This window comes from Macrobrachium rosenbergii, chromosome 48 (genome assembly GCF_040412425.1).
Source record: "Macrobrachium rosenbergii isolate ZJJX-2024 chromosome 48, ASM4041242v1, whole genome shotgun sequence".
NCBI lineage: Eukaryota > Metazoa > Arthropoda > Malacostraca > Decapoda > Palaemonidae > Macrobrachium > Macrobrachium rosenbergii.
Genome location: NC_089788.1, coordinates 65,660,903 through 65,672,884, shown reverse-complemented (window position 1 = coordinate 65,672,884; position 11,982 = coordinate 65,660,903). Strand labels below are relative to the sequence as shown.

The 11,982-nt window shown below is 37.4% G+C and overlaps 1 protein-coding gene across 1 annotated transcript in view; it reads right to left on the bottom strand.

Annotated features, from left to right (window-relative positions):
* Pex19 (peroxin 19) overlaps positions 1-4,432 on the bottom strand; it is a 212,040-nt gene extending 207,608 nt beyond the window's left edge. The window contains exon 1 of the mRNA XM_067091988.1: positions 4,409-4,432. The gene's annotated coding sequence lies outside the window, so the exon portion shown is untranslated. The remainder of the gene's footprint in view (positions 1-4,408) is intronic.
* Positions 4,433-11,982: the final 7,550 nt, after the last annotated feature.

Genomic DNA, 11,982 nt, shown 5'->3' with positions numbered 1-11,982 from the left:
CCAATCTAATTGCACGTCCTGGTACTCTGTCAAATGCCATCTAAGGATATTTAATACTTTCCCATAGTTGCTTCGGTACAGTATAGAGTACTTTCATTATTGCTCTCTCCAACAGGAAGTCGAATTAATTTTATCGCTCCTGTGTTGATCATTTCTTCCAAGCCTTTCGCTCAGCATTTTCTCACTTTCCTGGCATGATCAGGCCCTCTTAACTCTTCAGGTGTCACATTTTCTACTGGTTCCTTTGTCATGTCAATAACAAATATTCCCTCATTTTATTTATGAAGATTTGGCTGTACTGTAATGCCAGGCATTGGGGCACTTTCAGCCATTCAACACTTGAGACAGTAAAATGGAGTTGTGGTGGTTGCCAGCAGGATGGAAGAAAGGATGATGAAACGGTGGTCAAGTAAAATGCCGAATAGTCAGTGCAGTTTGAGACCAAAGGGATACTGCAAACAACATATATTGTTTACAGTATCCTACAGTACACAGATGGCACCAGCCCCCTACAGGGTCCTCCTGCTCTGACTTTTTCCACACTGGATTTTCAAAATACTTCCAACATGTCAATTCTTTCTTTTCACTTTGAACTTATTCATTTTTATCTTAAACAGAATTTGCCCCTTCCAGATTTTCTACATCTTTCCTCATCCACTTTGCTACTCTGGAAATTTCTTTCTTCCCTTGCTTTATCATGATCCCGATTCCAATCCCTCATAGTCTTTGGACCTGCCTCTTAGCCTCCTCCTATTCTCCCTCTACTTCTCTCTGCTTTTCCTCTGCCGCAGATTAAAGACTCCTCTTTAACTAACTAATGTTCATCTTGAGTCTTTATTCACACTACTTGAACTGTGTGATTAAGTTTTCTATTTTTATCACTGGACGAACTATAGTTCAATTTAGAAAAGGTATAAATTATCAGTCATACACATTCAGTGAAATACTGTATCAACTATACTAAAGACCCTCTTTGCCAACCATAACATTCGCCAGGCCATCACGTCCCAATTCATTTGTAAATATCCACAATGGCTATGATCTATTTCACTTTATCCACTGCTAAGCAACAGAATTAACATCCATGAGCTTTATTCATAAGTCAAAAATCATCCTCGAAATGTAGGTCTACTGCACCGGTCAGGATTAGGTCCCACTTACACTCCAACTGTTCCATTTTGTACAACACCCATTTTCTGTCCAGGGGTATCTGACTTGTCTATCTGGCCCTCAGAATTTATACCTGTTCACTAATGTTAAATCACTATAATTCTAAGATATAAGATTTAAAACTTGGGCTTCACTGTTTTAAAAACATCTTGTCCCTTCAGCCTCCTTATCCATCTCTTTGGGTGTTTTTTTTTTTTGTGATACAGCTGTACAGTATTATGTTTCAATAATTTTACATCAATATCGTACAAGATGCTTTCATTACGCATCCTGGATGATAAAATATTTAGCACAATATGTACCAAATACTGCAAAAATTTTGATAATTTATTAGTGCTTGTACAAAGGCTTGGAGAAAAGGAACTCGACTTCCTTCAGCTTCATTAAGTGATCACCCTTTGCCATCATTTCAGAAGCAAAGTATTCAGTTTTTTTGGTTAGCAAGCTTGACTTAAATACAGTACTGTATCCGTCTGTCTTTTCATCAATTAAAACAGTCAAAACAAAGGCTACTGCTAAGAAAGAACAATGTCTTTTGTGGCTGAAGAAACACAAGGAGTGCAAGTGGGAATTACAGTATATTTTTTGGAGTATTGTACCTGTGCTTTGTAGTTGTTATAAATGCTCAAAGATGATAAGTGTGATGATAAACTATTTAGCTCATTGGTTTTGGGGTTAATGATAATACGTAAACTGTATGGCTTGTTGGTTTTGGGGACAAGTTATTTTTTCAACAAGCCAATTTTTTTCTAAAATCTTTTCTTGGAATGATATTTTGATAATTAAGTTCTGTTATGTATTCAGAGCAGTACATACAATACTGAAAGCAAACTTGAAAAGGGATCAGAATAGACTGTACAGTCAATATTGCTCAATGTAAAAGATTAACATACAGGCAGTCCCCGGTTTACGACGGGTCCGGCTTACGAAGTTCCGAGGTTACGACGCTTTTCAAATATATTCATCAGAAATTATTTCCTGGTTTACGATGCATGTTCCGGGGTTACGACACGTCGTACACCAATCCGATGGAAGAAATATGGCTCCAAAACGACAGAATAATAAAAATTTGGAGTTTTTTTTGGATGAAAAACTCAATAAAAATGCAGTTTACATCGTTTTCAATACACCCAAAGCATTTAAAGTAAGGTTTTCTTAGGATTTTTGATGATTTTCGGTTTACGACGCAGCAGAAAAACGGAACCCCAGTTGTAAACCGGAGACTGCCTGTATAAGGAAATCAGTACTGTCTAGAAGCAATGGACCACACAATTTCTCACTTACTCTAATCTACTCTACTCTATTCTATTCTGTATTGTCTGAAAACTGGAGAAGAAACACAAGATCTATAAAATACTGAAGAAAACTATTAGAAAAAACATTCAGGCTTATTTTAAAAGAACAAAGGGGGAGACAAAACGACTGATGAACAGAAGCACAGAAGGATGAAATGGAACCCTCATGGCACTCACCAGCAAACAACTTTAATTCGGTTTTCCTTTGCTTACTATATACAAAACCTAGTCGACATGGATAGGGACATGGTCTTTGAATGCAAGGGGGAATGAAAACTTGAGAGTTCACACCAAAATCAAAAGGCCTTTAACAAACCTCACCTAAATGAAGGGCATGGCAATGAAAAACCCTGAAATCTTTGTTTTTTTCTATGTGCTCCTTAAGCCACACCATGATACATGGTGTGGATGGACCAAGGGAAATGGATGAAAAGACTAATAGTTAATAGATTTGTAAGAACAACTTCACAATAAATGAAATGAATTATGAATAAAAATATAATACATTATAAATGCAACAGGGATAAAATTATAAAATCTCTCAATGAATAAATATTTAACATAGTACTAAATATGTGATATAATAGAAAATAAATGGAACTGAATGGAAAGAACACAAACAAATGTAACAATAATAGAGCTTAAAAAAAGTGTTATGAAAGAAAGTAAAAGCTATAAAGAGTATATGACTGGCATGCTTTGTTTAACATATATATATATATAGCACTGTTAAATAAAGGCAAATGCCACGAAGGAGAAAAGAAACAATAGAATGATTGCTAGGCCTTTCAACACAACAGTCCTTTGTGTCGAAAGGCCTAGCAACCACTCCATTGTTTCTTTTCTCCTTCGTGGCATTTGCCTTTACTTATACATTTGTAGATAAGTAGGGAAATTAGATAGAAAAGAGAAAAAGAGAGAGAGAGAGAGAGAGAGAAATATAGAAAAGTGAAAGAGAGAGAAAGAAAGAGAGAGGGGGAGAGACGTAAGAAAAGAAAGAGAGGCAGAGAGAACAGTGATAACGCCTAAAAGCTGTTATCATCATCGTGGATTCAAATACGCTGACCGAAGCAGGAATTTGCATAAACTCAAAAACAGTGAGCAAGTATATCGCGTTAACGCCATAAAAACGATCATAAAAGTGGGAAGTAGTGGCCTCGCGATTAAGTTAACCAAATCATGAGTCGGCACAGCCAAAAAGCTTACAACAGCCAGCTCTATAACCCCGCCTTCAATAGGAGGCATTTTCTTGGAAATTCCAGGAAATTGGGGCTGGACAAAGTGATGTACTTCAACACCCTCCAATCAAACATGCTAGGGAGGGGTCTTTCACACCCGCTCCTAAGACCATCTCCAATCAAGTCCACTACGGAGAGAATTGAATCACACCCACTACCGTCCTTCCCAATCAACTGCTGAAAGGGGAGGCCTTGAAGATAAGTCCTTCCAATAGGACCAAAAGGAGGTGGAGATTGCAGATAACAAGAATTCCAGGGGTTCAACAGTCAGAGGATCGACAGGAGTGGGACAGATTGGAACTGTGTCCATTAAGGGAGAGTACGTCTCCCCTCGCTTTTGTGTTCCCCATATAGACTGAGTCAAGTTAATTACTCCAGTGATTTCGTTTATACCACTGTAACCTCTTAATTTTGTACTGATCTTTATAACACTAAGTACTTATTAAAGTGAAGAAATTACCGATCTCGTCTCTATACACCTTCCTGAGAGATATCAATACTTAAAATAATTTATCTTCAGAAATATACCAGTTAAAGAAAGCGAGGCACTGTGGACACACAAGAAAATCGAGGTAAGAAGTGAGAGACTAAAAACATACAACAGAGAAGAAAAGACTTTACACATTCATCACGTTCCAAATCTTTGTGAATCAGTTATACATATCAGTTTTTATACCTAATAAGAATACAATTCCTTTTTCTTACCTTACAAAGCTCTTCCAGGGATCTTGATAAATGATGTCAATCAGTCTTCAATCTCTGAAAAAATAAATCAGCTATTGTAAAAATGCATACAGTAATTAAAAAAACATTATGGTACATATTGCACAAAGACCAATAGCTGACAGCCAAATGACAAATTCACTACATTAGTACAGTACCTATTTTTCAATTAAGAGACCTTGCTGAAGGATATCTTAATTTAAATTTTCACTGAGATTCTGCAACAAAATATGATACTTTCATTTTAATGAAGGGAAGACAGGCTAACTGAAATACATAGCTACAAACTATGATATTTTAACACAATGCTTGTCTTCCTATAAGCAACCCTTTAATTCAGGTTTGATGCTTACATTATTAAAAACACTTCTGGTACTTGTAAACTGTTGAAGTGTTACTGTATTGCCATGCACATCTATCCATACACACTCAACATCAATCCAAAGAAAATAAAAGCATGAAAAAACGTTTAAAATTACCCTGTAAATGCAATAATTTTCAAAAATTTCATGGCAAACTTTATGTCAAAATATTGCATGATTTTTTAAGGAAATATGCATCTTTGGCAGGAAGCTTTCAATTCTGGCAAATACTTGGACAGATGGTCTTGTCTTTAATGCAGAAATTCTGAGCCTTCTTTTATACAGTAATTTCCTGTTACTGACAGCTTTCTTGCATAAAAAAATTCCTTGCTTTGGAACTTGGTCCCATCTAGTGTGTTCAATTATTTTGTTAGTTATTGGGTAAAGTAACCCACAACTTATCCGACTTCTGTACGTATCACTTACATTACTATGATGGTGGTCTCCTATGCTACCAATTTAGATGTGATGTTCTTTGCAGATGAATCCCTTAAACTAAATTATAATTGTACACTACAGTTAAGTCTAAGCTACATATTAAGTGAAACTTAATATGTGTAGTCTGTAAAGATATTATTACAGTCTTAATTACTTATTAATGGCCAGGTCCCAAAGCATCTGGTAAGTGGAAGGCCATTTCACTAATACCGTACGTTATTAACAGATTCTAATAGACATACAGTGGCCATGAATAGTATGAGTGGATGTTTGGGCTACCTACAATTAGTCGTTGTAGTAGTAGTAGTGGTATTTAGTTAAACCAGACATCTATTTAACATTCTCAACTCTCACAAGAGACGGCACAAAAGGACTGCTCTTATAATTGTACACTATTAGATCTTCCTTAATCAATTACAACTCCTACAAAACGTCACAACTGAATAAACTGAAAATGGGAAGATTCAAATAAAATTTCTTTCAATGATTTATTTTCAATACTTTATATTCATTGTTAATTCTAAACTATAAAGTCACAAATACAAAATATGCTTAAGTGTATATGCTGTTCTGAATTCTGGCAATGTAACATCCCGGTTATTTATCAAACATCCAAGACTCAAACTAGTGTGACAAATCCACAGACAGGATTATTTTACTTCATTGTGGCGTTCCTTTAGGAAGGAAGAACTCCACAATCAAACAGTGAGTGTAATGATTTGATTAGCTATTATTTGATTCATTATTTTCCAAAGCCTGACTTTTTTTTTGGCAAGATCATGGATTCTATATTAAAAATTCACTAATTATAGGTATTTTTCACCAGTTGCAGCTTCAGCAACTTTGTTAACATCTTCAGTTCCTTTAATGCCTAAATTAACAGGGCACCTAACACAGTTCAACAGTTACCAGTTTCATATAATTTGTGGGATGAAAACTTAGTCTGCTGGACAATAACAATTATGAATGGCTCCTATAGCACTTCTAGTAACTAAAAATCACAAATTTCTATGGTGGTATGATTTTACTTTACTGCTGAGCATACTGTACACCAGGGGTGTGCAACCTTTTTTCCCAAAGGGCCACTAGTCACGACTCTGTTGGTATGGAGGGCCACATAACCTTACTATTTCATGTTATTTACTACGGTCGAAGACATATTATGAGAGATTATACTGATAAAGGCAGGAAATAATTTTGTTACTGATTTTATTTATATTGGGATCACAAAAATAAGAATTCCCCGAAACAAATGCATTTTCCTTACTATAAATTAGCAAATGAAAGGCTACCGTACCTTATTATAATAATGTACAAACATAAATAATTAGTTATTGTTGGTTGACTGGGATCATTAACAAGAATTATTATAAAAAACAGACATTTCCTGAGCATTAATTTGCAAATGAAAGGCTACCCTAGTGAGATGGTTGATGTTGCATTTGGGACACCAACTCATCAATATCAGGCTGTATGGATGATGTGGCTACACGCAGGGTACTTTCCAAATGTTCATCAGTAAGTGAAGATCTATACTTGTTTTTAACCAGATTCATTTTTGAAAAGAGCTGCTCACATACATATGTGCTACCAAACACTGCCATCATTTTCCTTGCATGAGCAGAGAGTTTTGGATACACTGTTACTGATACATGCTTCTTATAAAACTGGTATACTGAACTATCATCAAACTTCTTTTTAGCTCATCATTGCATTGTAGTTCGATTATTTCCATTTGCATATCCTCGGGAATTGCTGTCACATCCACAGAAAAAGGAGAAGCAAAGACTTCAATGGCTTGTGAATGTTTCTTGAGGTCACCAAATCTTTCTGAAAATTCCTCTCGTAAGACTGCCAACTTGTCACCATACTTATGATACTGAAGGTTGCTAGTGTCATGGTTTTTCAGTGTAGGAAAGTGGGCTGGGTTCTTGTTTCTGATTTGTGACTCCCATAGACGCAATTTTATCTGGAAGCCTTTGATCAGTGAGAACATCTCATTTATTAGTTGATCTTTTCCTTGAAGTCTAACATTCAGTACACTGAGATGATCAGTTATATCTACTAAAAATGCTAAGTCACATCTCCATTCCTTATTTCTCAATTCAGGGATAGCATTACCTTTCATATCTAAGAACAGCGCAATTTCTTCCAAAAGGTCATATGCTCTCTTCAACATTCCTGCTTTGCTTAGCCACCTTACCTCACATCGCAACAACCTAATCTCACCCAAACTCAACACTCGACACCCCGTTGTATATCGCCACAGTCAAGCATACAAACATCATTACATACAGCACACAACTCAATCGGCATCGCCATGACAATTGTCGTGGTATTTTCGTCAGCTGATACACCCGAGCGATCACATTACAAGCACTCGCACTCACTTGTACTAACACACATCAAACCACACAAAAGTTTTGCTTGCAAATTTTCTAAAGTCAATCACAAAATTGCAACATTAACAACTTACAGTACGTACTGGTAATAACAAATCAACCACAGCCAATGAAGTCACAACGGAGACTGGTGAGGCAGCGGTACTGACAGGCAAGAACACACGTACCATACTACAGTACGTGAACCATACGTGTCAGACTCATAGACAGACAGCCAATGATCACTCAATCTAATAATTAAAAATGTCAAGTAATATATTATTTTCTGTTCTAATATAATTAAAATCTGTACCTTAGTGAACGAAATAGAAAAAATATGGTGATACTGGTACACGACAATATGAATTTTGTCAAACTTTCGGTGGGCTCTACTTGGTAACTCTCTCTCTCTCTCTGAGGGCCGCACTATAGTTTATTTATTTTTAGGAGAAAGGGCCGCAATGAAAGCCTTTGAGGGCCGCATGCGGCCCTTGGGCCGCAGGTTGCACAGGGCTGCTGTACACCGTTCTGCTGTGATACACAAATAATTATTGGGTAAATAAAATTGGATACTTTCATTAAATGATATTGGAGTAACTCGACTCCAAGTGAAGATTTAGCGCCACCAGTATACACTGATTAATGTGCACTACTGTATACTGTATTGTGTATTGCTTATGACACTCAGGGATATACAGTGAACCCCCCATATTCGCGGGGGATGCGTCCCACACCCCCCGTGAATTGGTCAAACCTGCGAATGCTTAAAACCCCTCTAAAAACACTTAGAACTGCCCATTTTGATAGCTTAAACCAAGAAAAACTCTGTAAAAATGCTTATACCTGCGTATTTTAATAGTTTTATCACAAAAAGTGCATTTATTCATGAAAATATGAAAATACAGTAATTAGTGAATATTTCTGTGAAAAATACTGCAAATGGGCGAATTTTCCGCGAATGACGGCTAGATATGTTCCACAGAGAAACCTGCGAATGCGAGAGTCCGCGAACCATGAGAACGCGAATACGGGGGGTTTACTGTATTCATAATTTATGTACTACCGAAAGGATGGGGGAGGGGTGCTAGCACTGGAGGAAAGGTTCTGTTGGCTCTGGGTGCCCTAATGGTCAGTGTGAATGGCTCACAAAGACTGGGCTTGGATTTGATCCTCCAGCCTACCTTTAGAGAGATTTATAATGAATGAATTTTATGCCTTAATGGGCATAGTTTGGGCTTGCCATTATTTAGCCAACAACCTAAGCATTTCACTTATTTTTTGGGGATGCAATTCCCAGCATAGAAACATTCTTTAGGATGAGGTCGCTGAAGGTCTTTCCTATGGCTCTATAATTAAATTGTGATCCCATTTAAGAGGTCAACCCACTGGACATTTTTTTTCTTGATGTTTACGAACAAACAAGTCCTACAGGTTGAAGAACTCATAAAGTCCAATCCATTTGTAGTTGATACCATGAAGAGCACTGATCTATATCCTTCAACACTTTCCCTTGCAAATTTTCAAGGTTACAAAGTGCACATAAAAAAAGAGCAAGTTTTCTGGGGTACTGTCATGTGTCTGCTATTAGGCAGCAAGTTTTGTTTTTTCTTAAAACAAGCCTATTCAGGTTCAATTCCAAAGCTCATGATATTAGAGCAGTGACCACTTACATTAATTATTTTCATTACATGAATTTCGGGGACCTTACCAAATGTTCAGGGTGGAATTCTCCCCTAGTTTTCAAACGTCACTGTTTGAAATCTTTAGAAGCTCTTAAATTCTCTACAGTGACGGCAGGGAACGTTGCCCCTCTCTCTGGTTCCCTTCTGATCCTTAGTCACTTTCCCCTTCACTGCCTCAGTTATTCCCTTACAAGCAGTTCATTTTCTTTAATAGCATAAGAATGATATTTATTTCTCTGTTATTATTTCACCGGGTGACACAGGACCCCGATCCAGAAAAAGGATTTTGACAAAGGAAAAATCTATTTCTGGGGAGGGGCCTGTGTCACCCGGTGACCCACCCCTGTTTTTCATTCTCTCCCTCCCATGGTAAACATCATTCTGGTGGGGTGTGTGCTAACATGGAATGCGACTAGTGTTGCCTTGTGTACAGTCCGCGAGTAGTGCATGGGTTTGTATCGGCACCTCTCTCGTTGGGACTTCTGACATTGGGAATCTTTATAGGGCAGGGTCCCGTGATTGTGACAATCTCACCCTTTACCATACACGACTCCATTTCTTGGAGCTCGCTCTGGGGGTAGTAACCCCAGCTTTACATTTAGCTTTTCTCTGGTACCTAGCAACGGAATTACCTAGAAATAAGTGCTGAATGGATTATTTCACCGGGTGACACGGGCCCCTCCCCAGAAATAGATTTTTCCTTTGTCAAAATCCTTTATTCAAGAGTTCTTTCCAGGAGGGGACATACATTACAATTCTGGAAAAATTGGTAGTGTGGAAATCATCATGGTGAAATATCCATAAACTGTATACACAAGCCAACTGCAGACATTAAAAAAAGGAGAAAAATAAAAAAAGATATCATAAATATCTACATTATGTAAATACATCACATAAAAAAGATAAAATTCCATTTGTATGATAAATTTTGAAATGTGGTCACCAAAAGTCTGCTTTCATAATCTGGAATGAAGAATCACCGTCTGTTTGAATTTCTTTCTGGTCCTGGTCTTTATCTATGTCCATTCTTCATGATTTTCTGGGGTTTCCTACTATCTCCACCCTAATAATGCCATATTTAAATATCTACTACTTTTCTGACTAAATTCTCCCCTCTCTTTCACACCACCTGCATAAGTCATCTCAATCTTGGAGATCTGTCTGTTTTCTGGCCCCTAGACACCACATGCCTTAGTAACTTCATTTATATTTAGATCCCAACACACCTTGGTCATGAATCTCAACATTTCTATTCACACCTATTCAAAATCTCCTCCATTTTTCTTATAAGTGCCCATGTCTTGTCTGTACTGTACTTTGCTGAGAAGTAAAGTCCTTAAATGTGTTTTAGACTTCTGCTCCATTTTCTCAAGAAGTGCTCTTTTTTTCAGTACTCTGGCTATCTTTTTCTACTCCATTTAGGCTGTTGCTCCTCTCTTTTTCCCTAACTGCCCTCACAAGGCAAGCTTCATAATCCAATACATCACCAAATTACCTGAATTCTCTACCTTGGTCAAGACTTACCCTTTCATCACAACGTGGCCCCTCCTTTTTCCCATTTACTCTTACACATTTTGGGTTTCAAAAATCAAATCTCTTACTTAATTGATTTACATTTGGCAGCCATGAGCATTTTATGTTATATCCAGCACTCAATTCATAGCACAAAAAGCCCCAACTTCTACAGAACCCACTTTCATATGCACCTTAAAAATAATCACAAGTAAAACCCAATTAGAACTTAAAACTTGCAAACAAGAACTAACTTCGCACATGCCAAGCACTGTGCAAAATCCAACTGAAGAAAGTCATTTGCAAGCATACAGTGTACCATAATGATGTCTCCAGTTTTCCAGTGTGACAGGGACTGGGCAGTGTTGCACCATTCTTTGCCCAACTCTCATCTGGGTAATGTTATGGCACATGTCCAGTCTGTAACTGTGTTAAAGCTCCATGGTTTTGGTGAAAATACCTAAAAAACTATTAACTGCTATGAAAAGTCCTCCTAAGACCAAGAAATAATGCGAAGTTGCAAAAACTCCAGCTCAGGCTTGAAAGTTAGCGATGTAACCAAAAAGCTGCAAAGTGCTTATCACCTGCCCTACTTCAGTAGAATGTGTACTGACCTTGATGTGGAACCTGACTGCAGAGTCTTGGACACATGGAAGAGCTTCCCAATTGTAGATGCAACTGTTCTCACTGGAGACATTAACGCATGATGAAAGACATTATGGATGAGGCAGTCAGTGACATTGCAGGCTTCCCCACTAATGATGCAAAAGTCAACAATATCTTAATGTTACATGGGAAATGTAGAAGGCTCCACTGACATCATTGAAGACAATGTCAAGGAGCACACAGAAGAACATTAAAAAATACTAATAAATGAGGAATTCAGAAATCTAGCATACTTCAACATTGTTCTGAAATCCTCCACTAGGGAAGAAGAAATACAAGAGGAGGCAGAGCCATCAGTTTGGACATTTAAAAAATTCCCAAAGGTATTAGAACAAGTCTTAAAAATTTAGCTTTGAGTATGAGCCCTCAATAGAATGAAGCTTCCTTATCACATTAGAGTTGAAAGTGAGCCTACAACTGCAAAATTTGTTCAAAGAGGCAAAAACTCTGTTGGAAAACATCGGCAACTGTGAAACCTCAACCATCACCACTTGAGGATGTGCAGCCTTGAATCT